Source organism: Schistocerca nitens, chromosome 2 (assembly GCF_023898315.1).
Source record: "Schistocerca nitens isolate TAMUIC-IGC-003100 chromosome 2, iqSchNite1.1, whole genome shotgun sequence".
Taxonomy (NCBI): Eukaryota; Metazoa; Arthropoda; class Insecta; order Orthoptera; family Acrididae; genus Schistocerca; species Schistocerca nitens.
In genome coordinates this window covers 984,431,444-984,453,939 of record NC_064615.1, presented here as the reverse complement: position 1 = coordinate 984,453,939, position 22,496 = coordinate 984,431,444, and positions in this window count along the sequence as shown.

The following is a 22,496-nucleotide window of genomic DNA, read 5'->3' as shown; positions in this document are numbered from 1 at the left end:
GCGCGCTGGCGAGACAGCTTTAATTAAGTGCCGGCGCTGGCGCCAGCAGTGCTGCGGCGCTCCTCGGCTTCCGTGGAACGCCAGAGCCGTCTGGTGGCCGCGATGCAGATGCAGATGACCGCGCCAGCGGCTGCGGACACACACACCCTCTCGAGCGGTTGTCGGCCAGACACTCCCTATAGTCCAACGCAGGACATGGATCCTCTGCACATGCAACATTACATGGCAACACACTTACAAACAAAACAAGACGAAACACACAGTATGATGACACTGAACAAATAATACACTACTGGCCATTAAAATTGCTATACCACAAAGATGACGTACTGCAGACGCGAAATTTAACCGACAGGAAGAAGATGCTGTGATATGCAAGTGATTAGCATTTCAGAGCATTCATGCAAGGTTGGTGCCGATGGCCACAAATACAACGTGCTGACATGAGGAAAGCCTAGAAGATTTGAAGACACGACGAACGTTCTGGAAGAACTCCCTGTCAAGACTTGCAGCTCACATCATCCACTCGTGCACGGTTACTCAAGCGCGCGTGTGTCTTCCTGATGGCGCTGACGATCCAGGGTCAGTGATTCTCGCGGGCAGCGTGATTTGTTTTGCGCGCAGCGGTGTTCCTGCAGCAATCAGGCGTCTACGGTACTTCTAGTACCAACTGCCGAAAACTCTTCGTGTCTGGTATCTCAATGCACCACAGGCAGTGTAACATTGCTAATAAATAAAACTCAATGTATCATTTTGGATGGAATTTGTGCCGGGGAAATCCTCCAGCTATAAGTATGAAGTCGGTATAAAGCGTTCACTCCCGACCCCAGGCCGCGGTGCCCTTTGCTTGGCCACAGTGTAAAGTTTGAGACGCCTCGGCGCGCCATCTCGGTTATTAAACTGGGAGTCGAGGCGGCCGCGGCGGTGGCGGCGGTCTGTTCCGTTTGGATTTATCGTCGGCCATAAATTTTAGTGCCTTTCATAACATTTATCGTTGTTGCGTGCCGGCCACGGCTTAGCCCCGGCGCCTCGCCTGTATACGGGGACTGACCCGCCTTTATCCCGCCGTCGTTTCGTTTATTCTTAATTATCCCGTCCTGGATTTATGGGCCATACTTCACTCGCTCTCCCATCCCCCCCCCCCCCTCCCGCCACCGCGGCCGTTTCCATCGCCGACAAACCCTCGTTCCTTCTTACCGACTCGATCTACGCTCCCATCTTCCGCTCTGGTATTCCGCTACGCATTAGCGGTCACATCATCTCGAATGTTTCTGCGTATGCGCATCAGCAAAATATATTAGTATATATGAAGATCGTATCTGTTCTTTCAGACATGTGCCAGATCCCTTAGGGGAATCAGCAAAAAGCCGCGAGTAATGAGTATAATGGGCAGAGGCACTATGAATATAGTGCGGGACAATAAGTTGGGAATGTGGGTTTCACGGAAGGGGTGCCAGAGCGTCTGCCATGTAAGCAGGAGATCCCGGGTTCGAGTCCCAGAAGGGGCACACATTCTCAACGGTCCCCGTCGACTTATATCATCGCCTGTATGCAGCTAGGGGTATTCATTTCATTGCAGAATATACACTACTGGCCATTAAAATTGCTACACCACTGAGATGAAGTACTACAGACGCGAAATTTAACCGACAGGAAGAAGATGCTGTGATATGCAAATGATTAGCTTTTCAGAGCATTCACACAAGGTTGGCGCCGGTGGCGACACCTACAACGTGCTGACATGAGGAAAGTTTCCAACAAATTTCTCATACACAAACAGCAGTTGACCGGCGTTGCCTGGTGAAACGTTGTTGTGATGCCCCGTGTAAGGAGGAGAAATGCGTACCATCACGTTTCCGACTTTGATAAAGGTCGGATTGTCGCCTACCGCGATAGCGGGTTATCGTATCGCGACATTGCTACTCGCGTTGATCGAGATGCAATGACTGTTAGCAGAATATCGAATCGGTTCGTTCAGGAGGGTAATACGGAACGCCGTGCTGGATCCCAACGGCCTCGTATCACTAACAGTCGAGATGACAGACATCTGATCCGCATGGCTGTAACGGATCGTCCAGCCGCGTCTCGATCCCTCAGTCAACAGATGGGGACGTCTGCAAGACAACAACAATCTGCACGAACATTTCGACGACGTTTGCAGCAGCATGGACTTGCAGCTCGGAGGCCATGGCTGCGGTTACCCTTGACTCTGCATCAGAGACAGGAGCGCTTGCGATGGTGTACTCAAAGACGAACCTGGGTGCACGAATGGCAAAACGTCATTTTCTCGGATGAATCCAAGTTCTGTTTACAGAATCATGATGGTCGCATCCGTGTTTCATGACATGGCAGTGAACGCACATTGGAAGCGTGTATTCGTCATCGCCATACTGGCGTATCACCCGACGCGATGGTATGGGGTGCCATTGGTTACACGTCTCGGTCACCTCTTGTTCGCATTGAACAGTAGACGTTACATTTCAGATGTACAGATGTACGCAAGTTCAGAAAGTGTTCGACTGCTGCCCTGGCCAGCACATTCTCCAGATCTCTCACCAATTGAAAACGTCTATTCAATGGTGGCCGAACAACTGGCTCATCACAATGCGCCAGTCACTACTCTTGATGATCTGTGGTATCGTGTTGAAGCTGCATGGGCAGTTGTACCTGTACACGCCATCCAAGCTTTGTTTGACTCAATGTCCAGGTGTATCTAGGCCATTATTACGGCGAGAGGTGGTTGTTCTGGGTACTGATTTCTCAGGATCTATACACCCAAATTGTTTGAAAATGTAATCACATGTCAGTTCTAGTATAATATATTTGTCCAATGAATACCCCTTTATCATCTGCATTTTTTCTTATTGTAGCAATTTTAATGGCCAGTAGTGTAGTAGACTCCCAACCGGTATCCATTATTGCCCACTACGATGGCTCAAATTTTTAATCTGCCCGCATAAAATTGTCGCAGTTCCTTTTCTTAAAACTAAGGCTCGAATTTATTTAAAAGTTCTCAGATCCTGACCGTTGAAGTTGAATTAATACCAAATGGTTATAATTAAAGTTTAGCTGCTCACAGAGTTCCGGTGTGGTCTGTAATTAACGTATGGCAGCGAAACCTGGTAGACATTCTGATGCATTAATGCGGAAGCGGTGAAATGTATATACAGAGGGTAAAATTTTGTAAGAAAATTCTGTATTGAACCAGAGATGGTCAAACGTAGTTTCGCCTATCTGGAAGCGTCGCTGCTCAACAGCGATCGCTGGTTCAAGGTGTTACGGGTAATGTGTTAGAGTAACTTTGGATAGAGAGTTGAATGGAGGACTGTAAAGTCTAAAGACGTGTCGTTTAGAGTAACTTCAGATAGAGAGAGGTATGGAAGACTCTCAAGTGTAAAGACGTGCTGTGTCTGATGTGTGCTGGATATACAGGGTGGTCCATTGATAGTGACCGGGCCAAATATCTCACGAAATAAGCATCAAACGAAAAAACTACAAAGAACGGAACTCGTCTAGCTTGAAGGGGGAAACCAGATGGCGTTATGGTTGTCCCGCTAGATGGCGCTGCCATAGGTCAAACGGATATCAACTGCGTTTTTTTTTAAATAAGAACCCCCATTTGTTATTAAATATTCGTGTAGTTCGTAAAGAAATATGAATGTTTTAGTTGGACATTTTTTCGCTTTTTGATAGATGGCGCTGTAATGGTCACAAACGGATAAGTACGAGGTATCACGTAACATTCCGCCAGTGCGGACGGTATTTGCTTCGTGATACATTACCCGTGTTAAAATGGACCGTTTACCAATTGCGGAAAAGGTCGATATCGTGTTGATGTATGGCTATTGTGATTGAAAGGCCCAACGGGCGTGTGCTATGTATGCTGCTCGGTATCCTGGACGACATCATCCAAGAATAAAGGTTAACTAGTTCGGAATGATAAGAAATTTGACATCTTGTGGCATGTAAAGCCTTCATGTTGCCACGATAAAAATAAAAACTTAAGCCTGATTCTTTAACTGTTATTGATAACGTTATTTAACTCATGTAAAGCGTCAAGAGTAATATATCTAAGAATTTTCAGCTCCTGCTTCTAGAGATCGGCGGCATCATTTACCGACCGTGGAAGAGGCCGAAAACAGCTAACTGAGTACGTTAAATTTTTATTCTGACTTAAATATCAACAAACGGCTCGGGAGGTGTTAAGCGTCGTACTTCACTCAAAATTTTTGGAAGGGGAGGCACAGAGACAGAGTATTTCATAAACGCTAACAAAACTATCACGTTCGATGAGATTATTCGATCTCTGAGGTAAAAAGTGGAATGCGAGACGCCGTACTCCCTTTATGGCTGATCCATCGTTGAGACAACTCACTGTTAAGAAATACTGCTCTCACAAGGAGTTGCCAGTGCGGTGGCTTTCCTACTTGTTGAAAAATGAGACGCCTTTTGTTGCTGTGTTAGCGTCAACTCGAATCGATGAACTCTGCGAGCGAGCTAGCGGATTGGTTTCCCTAAGGATTAATTATTTAATAGAGTCAGGAAACAAATACAGTCCTTCGTAATTGCCATTACAAGCAAATGAAAGTAATAATTACCCGGCTACAGTACTTTTAACCAAAATCTTCCTGCTTGAACTGCAACCGGTATCGTAAGCAGAGCATCGTCTGTGCAAGATGGAGGGCATAGTTGTCAGTCCAATAGGTGCTCCAGGATCTGTGGTTCTCTGTAGTCACAGTTTCTGGTATCCACAGGTGCCATTTCTGGATCTTCCGGCTCTACAACGATGACGGCTGAGTCACCTCCATACGATAATGCCCAAGTGGGAGAGTTGCCGAAGGGAGAGGTTAGGTAGAGTTATCCTCAAGCCGAGAGTTCCAGAACTGATGTAGCTGCTGTTGTTTGCAAGACTGGAGAAGAATCTTCGGCCTGTTGGAACGTGCCCATGTTGTGGATGGTTTTCCTGATGAGTCCGATATTTTTCTCTCCGCGTTGGCAATTATCTCACAACTAATACCTGGTGGCGCTGTACCCACTATTTGGTAGAGTTTTACGAGTGGCGTAGATTGAAAATAACCTGTAAAGAGTCGTTCAGATCGTCGTCACAGTGTTCGTTGACTGGATTTGGACCAGACTGTGTACGCATGCTCTGCAGCACTTTAACACATTGCTAGTTCCGTCGTTCTCAGTGTCTGTGGCCGAGAGCTTCACGTGCTGTATATGAGCTTGCGAAGAATATTATTTCTGGCTTCCACCTCCACTCTCGTACTCCCGGAATGCTGCTTGTAGATCAGAGCGCCAACCACAGTGACTCCCAGATGCACACTAACCTCGAACTCTTACGGGAATCGGCGAGATGCCGCGAGTAATGAGCAGGGACACTACCTCAGCTGTGTGCGGTTTAAGTTGAGAATTTGGGCCTGATGGGAGGCGTGCTACGGTAGTCCTGTGCGGTTCTGTTGACCACTGTGTCCTGATGGCGTAGATGTCAGCGCAGATGCCTAGTAATCAGGAGAGTTGAGTTCGAATCCTGGCCCAGCCCAAACTTCCAGCTTGCCCCATTAATATAAATAAATGTCCACTGGCAGCTAATATCTTTAATTGATTTGTGTCTTGATTTTTGATCGGTCGTATTTGCTAACTGTATCCCTTGCCATGTTATGTCAAGTTTGACTAACATCAGCAGTGCAAAAGCATATTCAGTGATCAGCGTGGTGCAGAAACAACGACCATTTTTAGATCCAAAACTGACCATCATCTCAGTGAAACGGCACCATACCTGAACCGGCCTGTATTTTACGGAAATTCTGCGACCATTGCGTAGAAAACTGTTGTCACTTACCTCCCGAAACCAAATAAGAATTTCTAGACGTCTTGTTGCGCAGAACTGCAGGCACATTGCGTTTCAAAGGTGTGCCAACACGATACCGAGCAAATGGGCGTAAAATTTTCCCAGTCTACTTCTTTCGGTTAGTATGGGACTTAGATTTCGCTGGATTCACTGCTCCATGACGTAAGAATTTCCTAGAAACCACAATCCACGGTCAATCGCATAAGCAGTTCAGTTACTTGGCGACCGATCCTGTGGAGGCTCTTACTCGTTTGCAAACGGACGAGTTTCATCTATTGGCTGACCAAAGAGTCGAAAAGTTACGGATGGAAGGCTAGGATACGAATTTCGTGAATGCGTTTCTTCTTTCACCAGTGACCCTCGACTCTGATCGAATGGCTCCCCTATTATAACTCTATGAGCTTCAGCTGAACATTAATTGGCCCTCGAGACTTTTTATTTCACTCACACAGAAATTTACTCACAGTCCATTCGTTAGTTGCTTAGCGATACAGCCTCTGAGTCCTAGCCGTAAATGTCTAACAACAAACTTTTAATAGAGCTTCGTCATTGGAATTCAGTGGCCCTCACATAGGAAAGTATTTGAGAGTAGTGTACCACATATTTAGCAGCAAAACTACGCGAGTACCTTATCTTTTTTAAATTTGAATATGATTAATGAAGGTTGCAAGTTTGTTGGTGTGCGTCTTCTGCAGCAAGTATATACAGATTCGTTTCATACAGGGAGAACCCGAACTCATCGACAAATTTTCGAAAGTTATCCAGGGATAGATTGTGAGTATTTTGGAATAAGGGACCAACGGTCTCCGGCGACGTTTAATAAATGGCTCTGAGCACTATGGAACTTAACATCTGAGGTCATCAGTCCCCTAGAACTTAGGGGACTTAAGGGGACTTAAACCTAACAAATTAAGGACATCACACACATCCATGCCCGAGGCAGGATTCGAACCTGCGACCGTAGCGGTCGCGCGGTTCCAGACTGAAGCGCCTAGAACCGCTCGGCCACCACGGCCGGCGACGCTTAACGGATTTATTGCATTTCGTTTGATTTCTTGCTCCAGTTGCCTTTAAATCTCTATTGAATTGATGAAGTCCACAACAGAGCAAATGTTCACGGTATTCACTGTATCTCTTTTTTGGAAACAAACTTGAGTCATGCACTCACGATTCTTGCTGTCGACAATGGTAATGTCTACCTTGCTCTTCAAGTTCACGTTTGCTTTTGGTACTTCTCGGTACTTGGGTTTGTTTTTTCGATTGTGTTCGTTCTACATTTGTGTTATGTGTTTTATCTTCGGTTGTGTTATATTACAGGCTTTTACCCTAATGTGAAGGTATTTCCACAGAAATAAAAGTAATTAGGGTAACAGACCGAATAAACCATATTTACGTTACTACTCTGTAGTGGGCCTCATGACACCACAAGTCCCTAATACCAAACTACTCACAAATTATCCCAGATAAACTTCGGAAAATTTGTCGATGGGGTTATAGTTCTCCCAAAATAAATTAACCCCTATTTTCTTGCAGGGATGTAATACTCATTTGAGTTCAAAGAGCGTTTCGCCTTTCTTTAAATTAAAGACATCTTCAGTGGATTTTTCTTTGGTTATTCGTCTGGCCTGCACGAATCTCCGGTTCCTCTTATCTGATTCTAGTGAAGAAATAGTGTTACGATAAAAATCACAGGTTACGTAAGTCAGAGGCTGACAATTATTGAACTATATGAAAGAAAAGTAAAATAGTTACAAACTACGGTTTGCACATACTTTATTCAAAATGTAAACGTCAGTTCCGATATTCGGATCTAGGATCTGACATGTTCGGTATGCCTGCCATCATTGGCGATGATGTGGCACACACGAATAGCGAAACTCTGCCAGACCCACAGAAGTGACGGAACGTAGATGCTGTCGATGACTTCCTGAATGGCTGTTTTCAGCTCAACAGTGGTATTGAGGTTATTCCTGTACACTACGTCTTTAATACAGCACCACAAAAACGAGTCACTCGTGTTTAGATCCGGAGAATATGGCGGCCAAAAATGGTTCAAATGGCTCTGAGCACTATGGGACTTAACATCTGAGGTCATCCGTCCCCTAGAACTTAAAACTACTTAAACCTACCTAACCTAAGGACATCAAACACATCCATGCCCGAGTCAGGATTCGAAACTGCGACCGTAGCAGCAGCTTGGTTCCGGACTGAAGCTCCTAGAACAGCTCGTTCATAGCGGCGGGCAATATGGCGGCCAATGGAGGCCCTTGCCAGTGGCTTCTGCGTACCCCAGAGCCAGAATGCGTTTCTCCAAGTGCTCCTTCAGGACATCAAACTCTCTCCTGCTTCGATGGGATCGAGTTCCGTCTTGCAAGAGCCACATTTTGTCGAAATCAGGATCGGTCGGGCACACAGTTTTAATCTGCCAGGAAGTTTCAGGATCGTTTTTGGTAATGGGGATGAAATCATCTTCCAAAACCTTCACGTACCGTTTGATAGTCTCCGTGCCATCAAGGAAATCGCACAGATTATTCCGTGATTGGACATTGCACACCGCACAGTCACCTGTTGAGGTCTCCATCACGAAATACGGATTATTAGTCCTCCAAATGCGCTAAATTTGTGTATTGAAGAACCCATCCAAATGAAAGTAGGCTTCGCTAAACCATGCGCATAGTAATACCCATGATGTCCCGTGGTCAAATGTGCAGTTTGTACGTCCTAACACAAAACGTTAAGAAGTTATGACGATTTTATTTCATATAGTTCAATAATTGTCATCCTATAAATCTGGAGTTCTCGATAGATCAGCACTGAAGTCTCGCTAACGAACAAGAAGCTAAAAAAAAGTAAATAAAAAATAAATGTGCCAGTTTATTACAAGTCAAGTCGAAATGCACGCTCTAATCTGTGGTTGGATGGTTGGTTGGTTGATTGTGTTGGGTCATCAACAGTGAGGTCATCAGCGCTGTTACTAAACTGATTCAAGACGAATGTGTTCAGCATGTTTAAAATTACGTTTCAAAAGGTAAAATATTAATTTTAAATCTGATACACTCTTCTCCCCTCTTTCTGTTTTGCGCTCATACAGTAGCTCGAAACACGCAAGGCTGAGTTTACAGTCAATTTGTAAAATACTTTACATTTTTAAAATGTTGTTGTTGTTGTTGTGGTCTTCACTCCTGAGACTGGTTTGATGCAGCTCTCCATGCTACTCTATCCTGTGCAAGCTTCTTCATCTCCCAGTACTTACTGCAACCTACATCCTTCTGAATCTGCTTAGTGTATTCATCTCTTGGTCTCCCTCTACGATTTTTACCCTCCACGCTGCCCTCCAATACTAAATTGGTGATCCCTTGATACCTCAGAACATGTCCTACCAACGGATCCCCTCTTCCCGTCAAGTTGTGCCACAAACTTCTCCTCAATCCTATTCAGTACCTCCTCATTAGTTATGTGATGTACCCATTTAATCTTCAGCATTCTTCTGTAGCACCATATTTCGAAAGCCTCTATTCTCTTCTTGTCCAAACTATATATCGTTCGTGTTTCACTTCCATACATGGCTACACTCCATACGAATACTTTCAGAAACGACTTCCTGACACTTAAATCTATACTCGATGTTAACAAATATCTCATCTTCAGAAACGCTTTCCTTGCCATTGCCAGTCTACATTTTATATCCTCTCTACTTCGACCATCATCAATTGTTTTGCTGCCCAAATAGTAAAACTCCTTTACTACTTTAAGTATCTCATTTCGTAATCTAATTCCCTCAGCATCACCCGATTTAATTCTACTACATTCCATTATCCTCGTTTTGCTTTTGTTGATGTTCATCTTATATCCTCCTTTCAAGGCACTGTCCATTCCGTTAAACTGCTCTTCCAAGTCCTTTGCTGTGTCTAGCAGAATTACAATGTCACCGGCGAACCTCAAAGTTTTTATTTCTTCTCCATGGATTTTAATACCTACTCCGAATTTTTCTTTTGTTTCCTTTACTGCTTGCTCAATATACAGATTGAATAACATCGGGGAGAGGCTACAACCCTGTCTGACTCCCTTCCCAACCACTGCTTCCATTTCTTGCCCCCTCGACTCTTATAACTGCCATCTGGTTTCTGTACAAATTGTAAATAACCTTTCGCTCCCTGTATTTTACCCCTGCCACCTTTAGAATTTGAAACAGAGTATTCCAGTCAACATTTTTAAAATACACAGACAGTAACTACACATGATAAAATTACGTAAAGAGAGTTTCGACTGTCTGATCCTTGAGAAACAGAAGGATGAACCATTCATACATATTGAAATCTTCCAACCAATAAGCTACATGGGAGGGCAGACGTTACACAGAATATTAAAACACGAAACGAATTTCTCTCTTCGTCATTTAAAATAGAACGCAGATTAGCTGGTAAGCCGGATGCAGCTCCTGTATCTTGCAATCAAACAAGTTCTGTTAAAATGTTGTGTACACAAATCTGTGAATTACCTCTCAGTGTAATGCCATTTACTATGCTTTCTGAGACCCACGTAAAATGAGGCGTATGAGGAAATTCTTGCCCTTATTATACGGGTCAGCACAGCATTTTCTTTCCGAAGGTATATGACTGTTGGAGCTTCGAATTCAGAAATCTTTAAAGAATAAGAGGCACAATATTTTCTGTCTCCTACCAGTAAAACTTTTTATTAAATTCTCGTAAGACTGTCGCTATTATTTACAGCACTGTCATGAGAACTAAAGATGCTCATCGACTGCGACGGAAACACTTGAAATAATCTCTGACTTTCAGTTTGGTTTTTCCATGGAGGTATAAGAATGGGAGTTGTCATGATTTCACGAAGTTGAATCCGACGTCCACCATGTGAGTAGCCCAAGTACTAGCATCTTGCGGAAGTGTTTTTATAAAGAATGCTAACTCGAGTCGTTTACGGTGTACTAATTACCTTGAATATAGTCTGAAGTATTAAGGAACTACATTTAGTTTATAAATGGACTCGTTCAAGCGATATTTTGGTTTATATATCGGTACATGAAATTTGGCTGCGCTGTTTATTTTTGCTGCACTGATTTCCTTCGTCAGACTTCAGATTTACTATCAGTTCAACTCTTTTAAGCTCTCTGGGAGAGCGCTGTGAGAAGGAAAAATTGGAAACCGACCGAACATGGCAGAATACGCTCTCATTATTTTCAAGAAGAGGCCATAGACTGACTGTCACCTTCGTCACTCCATATTAAGGAAAATACTGGATGACCTAAGCAGCCTCGTCACTACATACTTCTCTTCTTCTTCAGTCGAATCGTATGACAAAAACAAATACGTCATATTACTGGTTAAAATATGCATTTTAGATTAGAAAAAGTGTTTAAAAGCCTTCATAAGCGTGTGTTATTCACATAAACACTGTATAATTTACTGTTTAAAGCGACTGATGCGAGGACACGCAAAATGTTAGGAACGAGAACTATTTGTAAAGAGTAGTCTGCTGATGGTTAGGGGCATTCAATACGACAGCGCCGTCTTCAAAGAGACGTACAGCCTAAATCTGCAGCGTCATCTCTCCTTATTATACCTTCATGAGGTTTTCAAATAAATTAAAAGTAATATTTTCTCTCTTTAATTATTTTTGGTAGCTTATCGCTTATCAATTAACCTGGTAATTAAACTAACAGAAAGTTCGTAGATCTGTTAATGTTTAATCGCAGTATTTTTACTGCGTATCTGACTGGTATTTTTGGGCAACGGCCTTGCCGCAGTGGATACACGTGGCCGGCACGTGGATGGGTGACCATCCGGGCGGCTATGCGCTGTTGCCATTTTTCGGGGTGCACTCAGCCTCGTGATGCGAACTGAGGAACTTCTCGACCGACTAGTAGCGGCTCCGGTCAAAGAAAACCATCAAAACGACCAGGAGAACGGTGTGCTGACCACACGCCCCTCCTATCTGCATTCTCAGCTGACGATGACACGGCGGTCGGATGGTCCAAATGAACCACTTGTGGCCTGATGACGGAGTGCTGAATGGTATTTTTAATGCCTTCCAGAATCATTTCTTGATTCTGCACATTTTAAATATTTGGCATAAGGTCCCCAATAAAGTCATCGTAGAGCCAATCACTAGAAACTTTTATATCGTCTCGTTGTCTCTTTGGGGCAGTACCATTGGAGCAAAGAGATGATGTTGTGTGGTGGCCGGTATCCTCTTTCTATAACACAAACTGCACGCATATATTAACTGGGTTCTTTATTCATAAGAGTAGGAAGTTACTTATCTCACAATATTCACTGTAGTACAAGCTTTTCTGTATAGTCCACGTTAGCTTCACTGCTGATGAAAAGCAAGCTCTTCTGTACAGTCCGCCTTACCCCCACTGCTGGTGAAGTACAAAGTCCGCTAAGTGCACTGTCAGGGTTGTTATGTACTGCCTCTTTCGAGTTAGCACGGAGCTATCTGCTACTGCGATTCCCACTGAGCTGCGACTGATGCTGCTGGAGCTTACTCGGTGTGATAGACTGTGACAGACGCGCCCTCTGGTCTGCCGCGTCGATCTTAAATACTGGCGGCTTGGAGGGCTTTGGCGGCACGTTTCCTGCGAGTCTGTTGTTGGCCTCTATCTATCGTCACGCAACCTCTTTGCCACATGGTGTGCTGGCACCAGCTTACACCAGCACAGAAACTGCTCAGTTCTTCTTCTTCGTGGAGACGTTGGGATACTGTAAGAACTACCTCTCTGACAAATAGTACTAAGCTAGAATAGGAAACTTTGGTCAGCAAAAAGACATGCTCAGCTTCTGCATGCCAGTAGTCAGGCTTCAGCCCCTGCTGTCATACGTCTTTGGCAATGGAATTATTTTGGGAAATCAGGAGTGTTTCGCCAACCAAGCCGTGAAAGGTCTGGATATCACCACATTCTGCCAATCCAGTTTGAAGTTTGAGATGGAATAGCAGCTGCAACTTCATTATCATCCCACATGCGTTTGGTTACAGGCATTTACCGCCTTGCAGTTCTTAGCAGTTTAGCTGTTCATCACCTAGAGTGTAACACAGCAGTGTCGCTCCCATATGCTTGACATGTCGTTCACTCAGCCACTGTATCATGTGCTGCAACCACAAACCAATGATGCTGGCCATGTGGTAATATTCATCTTATCTGCTCTCTTGGCTGAGTTCTCTCCCTCTAACTTCATCGAAGTTCTTTGTCCATAGCGATGGTTTCAATACTTGTTCTCTGTGTCTTTTATCTTTGTGTAACATCAGTAAAGTCAGCCCCTGGCTAAGTATTGCATCTTCCTTAATTCTAATTTCGAAATATACGCTCCTGTCACGTTAATTTGACCACTGCCTAAGTTCAACATCAAAGTGCAAAAACCACTCACATATGGCAGGTGGCACCAGTAGCAGTGGAGGATAAATAAAGTGAGTTGGGTGTGGGGTGGGGGAAGGACGCGGGCAATATTGCAGTCATCGTTATAAAGTGGAAATGGAGCAACCTATCTGACGTCCAAAAGGGCATGGTCGTTGGCTATAGGGCCAACGGTGCTAGCATTACTGAAATGGTTAATTCTGTAAACTGTTTGCTTGCCACCGTGGTTAAAGTACACGGCAAAATGGAGCCATCCAAAACTGGCTCCGAGGCAACCATGGTACAGCATGGGCCATAGAGACAGGGGTCAACGACGGCTGCGGAGATGTGTATGGGGAAGTAGACTAGCAACTGTCGATCAACTGTAGATGTTTGTGTAATGTCGGTCCATATATCCAACGGGCGTTGCCCATTGGACACAAAACTGTACCTTGGATCAAGCAGGTCAAAAAGGATTTAGAAATGGCTTATAAAACCCCTTTAGTAATTTTCAACAGAAATCTCTACAGACAAAAAATTAGCAAATGAGAAGTACTTCCAGACCTGAAACGACAATGTGACCTGACAAAGGGAAATGATTCCACGGAGGAAATATTAGAGAGCTGCTTGGGAACTCCCAAGATCCTACAAAAATAAGAACCAAGCGACGATTGTACGGCTGTAATTAACAACTGGCAGAGACTCTCCGAGCATGCCGATGTGGAGAATTCGGAGATGACGTCATAGGACCCGCTGACGTGTTTAAAGCGATTATGTGGACTCATTCCTGATCTTCACTGTACAAGTATGATTTCTGTACACATGTAGAAAAGATCGCAGACACAATTTTTAGGAGTACAATAGTTTTCTATTTCGACATTGCTCGTATGAGCTATCGGAACTTCTGCTATGTTCTCAATAATAAGTAGAAAAAGACGTGCGTGTAATGGGATAACACTGGTGCATATCCAAAAAAGCATTCCGCCCAAGAAGAAACTCCGAGAACACCTTAGTTTCCAGAAAAGCCGAAATTAAAGCTGGTAAAGTATGGAATGAATCGAGGGAGGCACAGCATAGGTAACGGATAAGGGGAATACTGCGTCCGAAGACACGCGAACATCGGAGATTTGCGGACATAACCGGTTCAAGGAAGGATGTACCTGGTCCGAAGGGATAAATACCCTGTTCCCCCTTCTCTGCCTCTCTGCCGGTAGTTTACATCCCTTACAGATCCCTAAAAATCTGTGTGAAACTCGTGCTGGTCTAAAGATAAAATCCTGTGCTTACTTTGCATCCGAAGCAGGGGCAGGACATGCTGGTGTATAATATGAAAAAGGCAGATTGATCAGATAACAGTCCATGCTTTCTAGTCTATAATCAGGCAGAAAACGTTACTTGGTCTCAGCATATGCCTGAAATATCAGTACTTGCATTCATGCATGTCTTTGTACTACACATTTAAAATAAAAGAAAAACCTAGTTCCTCAGATCGAATTGTATGAATAGTATTTTAACACAAAATTCTTAGGTAGCAAACATTTTTGCAAGAATAATTATATTCAGCGCTTTGGAGTGTGGTTTGCAAACGATTATCTGTGTCACTGCTTTTAAATTAAATATCGGAACACAGATTTAGTTTCTCGAGTTAAATCTCAGCACTATTCCGAATTGCAGCTACAGGAAACTGCTTCTACTCCGAACGTTTACACAGGAACCGGTAGTTTGTAAAATAAACGTCAATTTCACGAAATTATGAGAAATGATTAAGGAATCTGGCCATAGAGCTGTAGCAATACTTAGTTACATGCTGGTAAATATCTAAATCTGTATATATTTTGCCACACTAATCACAAAAAACAAAAAATTTCTTCGCCTGCTTTTGTCTAAAAACGTTATTGCACGACAGATACTACCGCTTTGCAAGTCCTCTCGACAGTTACACTTGCTGGCGTTTCACGATATTACCACACTAAATATCACTCAAATGAGCTTCCTGTCGTGTGAAACTTCAGCTACTCCTGAACTTCATTCAACTATAATTTCCTCTAAAATTACTGTATTTTCTTTCTCCGTTCTGTCTACAGAATCGCTAGTATTTTTTCGTAAGTCAAGAGAGATATCGGATTTAAGTGAGCCAATTCTTATGGAGTACGTCGTTTTTTCCTCAAGTCGTTAACATACGTTTTATTTCCTTTTCTTTTTTACAGCCAAAATTAATCAGCAACAAATGCTTAATCTTTCTTCGACTTGTTTCCTTCTTGAAATCGCATTTCCCCAACTATTGATGGTGTGTGTGTGTGTGTGTGTGTGTGTGTGTGTGTGTGTGTGTGTGTGTGTGTGTGTGTGTGACCGAGCCGGAATGGTTAGCACACTCGACTAGTATTTCCGTGATTTCCGTAACAAGCTCCAGGGAAACACTGGGATGGTCCATTTGAAAAGAGCACGGCCAATTTCATCCCGCATCCTTTCTTAATCCGAGCTTGTGTTCGCCTCTAACCACCGTGCTGCCGACGAGACGTGACACACTAATCTTCTTTCGGTGTGATGGTGGCTAGAATATATTGAAGGAATTACAATATAGCATCTATAAAAAACTAAACTCCGCCCCAACAGGACATGAAGGCCCAATGGTACCGACCGGCCGTCGTGTCATCCTCAGCCCACAGGAGTCATTGGGGGGGGGGGGGGGGAGGGTATGTGGTCAGCACACCGCTCTCCCGGCCTTATGTTACTTTACGACACCGATGTACGTAAATAAAAACTTAAATTTTCGTTTGTTAAAATCTTATATCTCCTAATGTTCTTCACCGATTGCTTTGAAATTCTGACACAACGTTGCATTCGGGTACGAACATATTTTTATATACCTGTGGAGCGCCTTATGTTCAACGTAACACCACTACCTACAATACTAAACATTGGTCTTGCTGGACAGCACGCTTCTTGACAGCTCTGGTTTCGTTTTCTTTCTCGTGGTCATTCTTAACTACGATAGCAGTGCATTTAAACAGTCAGACAATTTGTGTCACTCGTATATATTCTTTCTCCTTATTTTTAAACGAAAATTGTATACACAACTGTGTGCTTTTTTGTTTTGCTCCTCGCAGTCGATTTTCACGAAAAGCAGAAACGTTGTATTTATAGCTTATCTGTTTATGATTAGGATGCTACGACAGAATCTGAATATTCCGAAACATTGTAATCCAACCCATTCGCAAATTAAAACAATGCGAAATACTGTCATTGAAGCTAGTATGATCACGGATCCGGCAGTTGGAGAGGTCTTTTATACATCGTATTCCAGTGATCCCAACTGAATTACCGGTTCATTTTAAGCGAATTCAATTCCCAACCAAGGTTTTGTCGACGATAACAATAAACAAGGCTCAAGGTAAGAGCGAGGGGGGAAGAGGATACTGACAGAGAGGCTTGGACGGGGGGGGGGGGTAGTAAATGGACGTGGACGGGGGGGGGGGGGCGGAGTGGCCCGTGGTTTGAGGTTTGAGGCACCATGACACGGATTGCGCAGCCTCTCCCGCCGGAGGTTCGAGTCCCCCCTCGGGAATGGGTGTCTGTATTGTTCTTAGCATAAGTTAGTTTAAGTGGTGTATAAGTCCAGGGACCGATGACTTCAGCAGTTGCTCCCTTGGCAATTCACATACATTTGAACATTTTTGTGGAGAGGGTGAAGGAGGAGATGGACAGAGAAAGGAGGGCAGGAGGAGGTAGAGGCAGGTGGGGGGAGGTGGAGGAAATGGACAGAGAGAGAGAGAGAGAGAGAGAGAGAGAGAGAGAGAGAGAGAGAGAGAGAGAGAGAGAAAGGGGGGGGGGGGGAAGGACGCGATAAGGAGTATATCCGATTCCCACAGACATTAAGGAGTGGCGAAGCATTGCCAGGTACGCTAGTTTGTTAATGAATTTTGAACGTATGGAGGCCCTTATGCAATGGTCGTTACTTGAAAGCGGATATCTGCGGACACCGCCATGTCGAGAAGGGCCTTACGTTGTCCCAAGAGATGGAGTTCAAATTACTTGCCGAGGCTATGTCAGAAAATCTGCAGCAAATCAAGCTATCCGCATATCTCCGTGTTCGCATTTCTCCGGCATTCTCGAGTACAGTGTTACTGGTAAATCCCAGATCCAAGGAAAAGGAAAAGTGCGGTTGAAATAGCGTGTTCCGAGATGGGAAATAGGAAAAAAACGAAAAATAGTGTTGACTTGTTGTTGCTTTAGAGAAACACTAAGACCGTCTTGTAAATGAATCATTTTCCAGAGAATGGTGCCATATCGTCCACTGTGTAAGAGGACAGATTTACAAGTACAACGTCCCACGCAGGTACTTACAGACTCGAACTGTGTGCGTTCAGCTCCAGCTCTTTCTTCGACAAGGATAGCAAGCGTTAACATGGCGGCTACACATTCCATTCCTCGCGAGGTAATTCTCTTACAAAAATACCCAGTTTTAGTGTCGTTATAGTCCGGTGTTTAATACTAACGATGAAGGTCAAATGTAGCGAAAGGTTCTTAATCCGTATTTCACCGGGAACTGCCCATTGGCCGTAATGGGCGTACAACATTGCGTGGGGGTGGAAGTCTGTCGACACGTCGTTTCGCAACGGCCCGAAAAATTATATTCGCAAGCAGCCCGCTGTGTAATGGCCATTTGCGCTCCGTGCAGCCACTGCTTTGGACCATTAGGCGAAAACATACTTCATTCTCGTTAAACGCCGCGTATTTCAGCAACAACACAAACTTTACGTATAAATGGCCTTGTTTACTAAGCGGTGTTACTCAGGAACAATTTATCTTGCCGCAGGCTTCGTAGGCTTGCAATCAAAACTCCACGCATCTTTTAAGGTTAGCGATACGCAAGTTAACTAGCCTCTTTCAGCTGCTGCAGTACCTGTTTCGGTATTCCTTTATCGTACGTTCCTAGCCGTGTCAGAGAAATTGATTCTGAATTGCGCTTACTTGATGAAGGTCACAGAGAGGCTAAAATATTCGATTAGTATTTAGCATATCGCTTCTGTATAACCAAAATCGAAAGTCTATTAAGACATTTTGAGTAAATTACCAGCCGTTTTTGAGAAAACCGCTTCTGAAGTTCATGACGCACAATCGACAGGAACCATAGACAATTGCAAAACTGAGCATTTTTTATCATAATTGGGGTCCTAAAACGTATATTTTCCTAGCAATCGAGAAAATAAAGTGCTACGACTGCTGCTTATACACCCATCAGGTAAACGCTGTTAAATGAAAGCGACAGAGACATCTGGCTAGAGAGCGGAAAACCTGTGTTCCAAGTCCCAGATCCATTCTGCAGTCTTTTTGTAATCTGTATTTCCTACGTATATAAATTGGTAGGAATAAGAGATTTAATAAGGTAATTAAATCAATAAGGAGTAATAACAAGGCAGGAAATAAACTTCTCTAACATGGTGTGTTAGTAAAGAATTAAAATTTTAATCCTGGTCGCCTTTGTACTGGCTCTTTCACACACTCTTTTACAAGACATCATTTTCCTTCTAATAACTACAGTGAAGAGCCAAAGAAACTGGTACAGGCATGCATATTCAAATACAAAGATATGTAAACAGGCAGAATACGGCACAGCGTTCGGCATGGCCTATATACGACCACAAGCGTATGGAACAGTTGTTAGATCGGTTACTGTTGCTACTATGGCAGATGATCAAGATTTATGAGAGTTTGAACGTGGTGCTATAGTCGGCGCACGAGCGACGGGACACAGCATCTCCGAGGTAGCGATGAAGTGGGAATTGTCCCGTACGGCCATTTCATGAGTGTACCGTGAATATCAAGAATCCGGTAAACAACAGATCTCCGACATCGCTGCTGCGGAGAAAGATCCTGTGGCAAGAACGGGACCAACGTTCAGCTTGATAGACGTGCAACCCTTCCGCAAATTACTGCAGATTTCAGTGCTGGGCCAACAACAAGTGTCAGCGTGCGAACCATTCAACGGAACATCATCGATAGGGGCTTTCGAAGCCGAGGTCCCACTCGTGTGCCCTTGATAACTGCACGACACAGAGTTTTACGCCTCGCCTGGACTTTTGATAACTGGAATCATTTTGACTAGTTGGAAGAGTCTCGTTTCAAATTGTATCGAGCGGATGGACGTGTACAGGTACATGGACGATGCATGTCAGCAGGGGACTGTTTAAGCTGGTGGAGGCACTGTATTGGTGTGGCTCTGTATGGTGTGAGACATCTGCAGTTGGAGCGATATGTGACCCCTGATACGTCTAGATACAACTCTGACAGGTGACACGTACGTATACATCCTGTCTGATCACTTTCATCCATTCATGTCCGTTGTGCATTTCGACGGACTTGGGCAATTCCAGCAGGAGAATGCGACACCCCAGAAGTCCAAAATTGTTGCAGAGTGGCCCCAGGAACACTATTTTGAGTTTAACCATTTCCACTGGCCACCAAAGTTCTCGGACATGATTATTATTGAGAATACCTGGGATGCCTTGCAAAATGGTGTTCAGAAGAGAGATCTCTCCTCGTGCTCTTACGAATCGATGGACAGACCTGCAGGATTCATGGTGTCAGTTCCCTCCAGACATACTTCAGACATTAGTCGAGTCCATGCCACGTCGTGTTGTGGGACTTCTGTGTGCTCGCGGGGGCCCTACACGGTATTAGGCAGGTGTACCAGTTCATTTGGCTCTTCAGTGTACCTAGATGCCACCTGTCATATAAACATTCGAAGCACATTTACTCGCAGCACCGAGAACATCAAGTGAGTACTCTCTTCACCCATGTACATCGTACCTTCCGATATTTGGAGGAAAACAGGTGGCCGGCCGAAGTGGCCGTGCGGTTAAAGGCGCTGCAGTCTGGAAACGCAAGACCACTACGGTCGCAGGTTCGAATCCTGCCTCGGGCATGGATGTTTGTGATGTCCTTAGGTTAGTTAGGTTTAACTAGTTCTAAGTTCTAGGGGAATAATGACCTCAGCAGTTGAGTCCCATAGTGCTCAGAGCCATTTGAACCATTTTTTTTTTTTTTGAGGAAAACAGGTCTGTTTTACATTTAAAAATATACGATGGCTATTCGGAAAATAAGTTCCGATCAGTCGCGAAATGGAAACCACTGTGAAAATCAAAACCGTTTTACTTGCAGAAGCTACACATTACAGCTACGTCTCTACATAGTCGCCGCTCGGACGTAGACATTTGCTGTAGCGTTGTACCAACTTTCCGGTACCCTCGTCACAGAATGCCGCCATCAGCGGTTTCCACTAACTCACTACGCTCGTCAACAACTCGTTGTCTTTGCCACAATGTTGTCTCCTTAGCCAGCTGGTCATGTGAGCAGAGATGAAATACACATACACGGGCTGTGTTGTGGTGATCAACCACTTCCCATGTAAAACGCTACTGGAGCATCTTCATTGCCCCTGCAGAGTGTGGCCGAGAACTATCACGAAGAACGAAACGTTTGACAGTTATATTATGTGCGCTGCACGAATCAGGCGAAATCTCTCACCACGCCGTCATACGGTACTTGGCTGGAAACACTATTTTCTAGGCATCTTTATGTAATCACTGTGCGCTCAGAACTGAAAAGAGCAACTTGCCGCGATTGTCGGCATACTAGAGTCACGGCCCAACGCATCTGTACAAAACGTCATCGGATTTTCACAGTGGTTTCCATTTCGTAACCGATCGGAACTTACTTTCTGAATACCCCTTGTATTTTTTTAGGGATTAATTTTGACGCATACCACGTATAAGATAAAGTAATCTGAGAAATCGGCGCTAAAAGTCATACGTTGAATCGATATTGCATCTGCGCTGTTGTGCAATTCCCAATGGATTTCCAGAAGCGCACTGCAATTTTAATTACTTACTAATCCAAGTCGTTTCAGAAATTCGTTTGCTTTCCTATTGATTCCCTACCTTATTAAGCCCCCTATTCCTACCAGTTTCGGTACAGAAAAAAATACAAATTAAAAAAATATATCAATATGCATCTACAATCGAACACACGTTGTCTGGAATGCCTTGATCGCTACGACAGCGGCGCTTTCGTTTAACAGTGCGTACCTTTTGGGTATATAAACAGTAGTCCTGAAGATTTCCTTCCTAGATTTATATGTTGTAGAACCGCGTATAAGGTGACGAAGAACGCTCAGGTTTCAATTACATATCAATCACGTTAATTTTGAGCCGATCACTCGTCATGAACTTCAGTGGTAGTTTTCTCAAAAACGGGTGGTATTGAGCTAAAATGCCTTAAGGTCTTTCATTTAATGTTGTACAAAAGCGACCCGTCATATACGAGTATGAGCCGAATCTGTTGGCTGTGTGTGTGGCCTTATCCTTCTTACTTCCGTCATGCAGTCGTAATAACAGATTGCTGATTTCAAAAAAATGGTTCAAATGGCTCTGAGCACTATGCGACTTAACTGCTGAGGTCATCAGTCGCCTAGAACTTAGAACTAATTAAACCTAACTAACCTAAGGACATCACACACATCCATGCCCGAGGCAGGATTCGAACCTGCGACCGTAGCGGTCACGCGGTTCCAGACTGAAGCGCCTTTAACCGCACGGCCACACCGGCCGGCTGCTGATTTCAACCTGTTCTCTTGCGCTTGAAAGGCACATGACGTCACCCTATTTTCTCCTGTCGTATTTTTCTAATATTTTTAAACGGTGAAGATGCAGTGGCAGCTAGAAATAATACACCTGCAACCTCGTGTTATACCGTACAAAGGTTTCGAAACTAGTTTCGTTAACAGACGCATTACTCCAAATAATTCAGAGAAACTGATCAACTGGCTCTCAGTTTGTAGATAGAATAAGCGGAAATACAATTTACGCGTAATTCGCAGAAGTAATCTGACAGTAATGTTAATACCAACGTGGAAACTTCTAACGAAGTAGCATGGACGGAGAGAAGATCCAGTTACAAAGATAACGATAAAAGTTTATTTTTGCTACGTAATCTCGTGCCAGACGGATATAAATTTTGTATCAATAAGTTATCCTCATTAAGAAGTACTAGTTTAGGGTAAGAAAGATAATTTCATATAATCTAACCACGTTTCATAAAGAGGTATGGAATAAAATGGTTCCCATTTTTAGGCTTGTATTCTCTGCAGGGATAGAAGGTTAATTTATTCTTCCTTTTTTTTAAAGCAGATTTTTAGTTTTCAGCACTGTCGAATTGGTATGAGTCATAAGTTAGGAAATGTATAAGATAAGGTTGCTGTTGTCACAACTGATACTTAATTGTTATCTAGGAGAG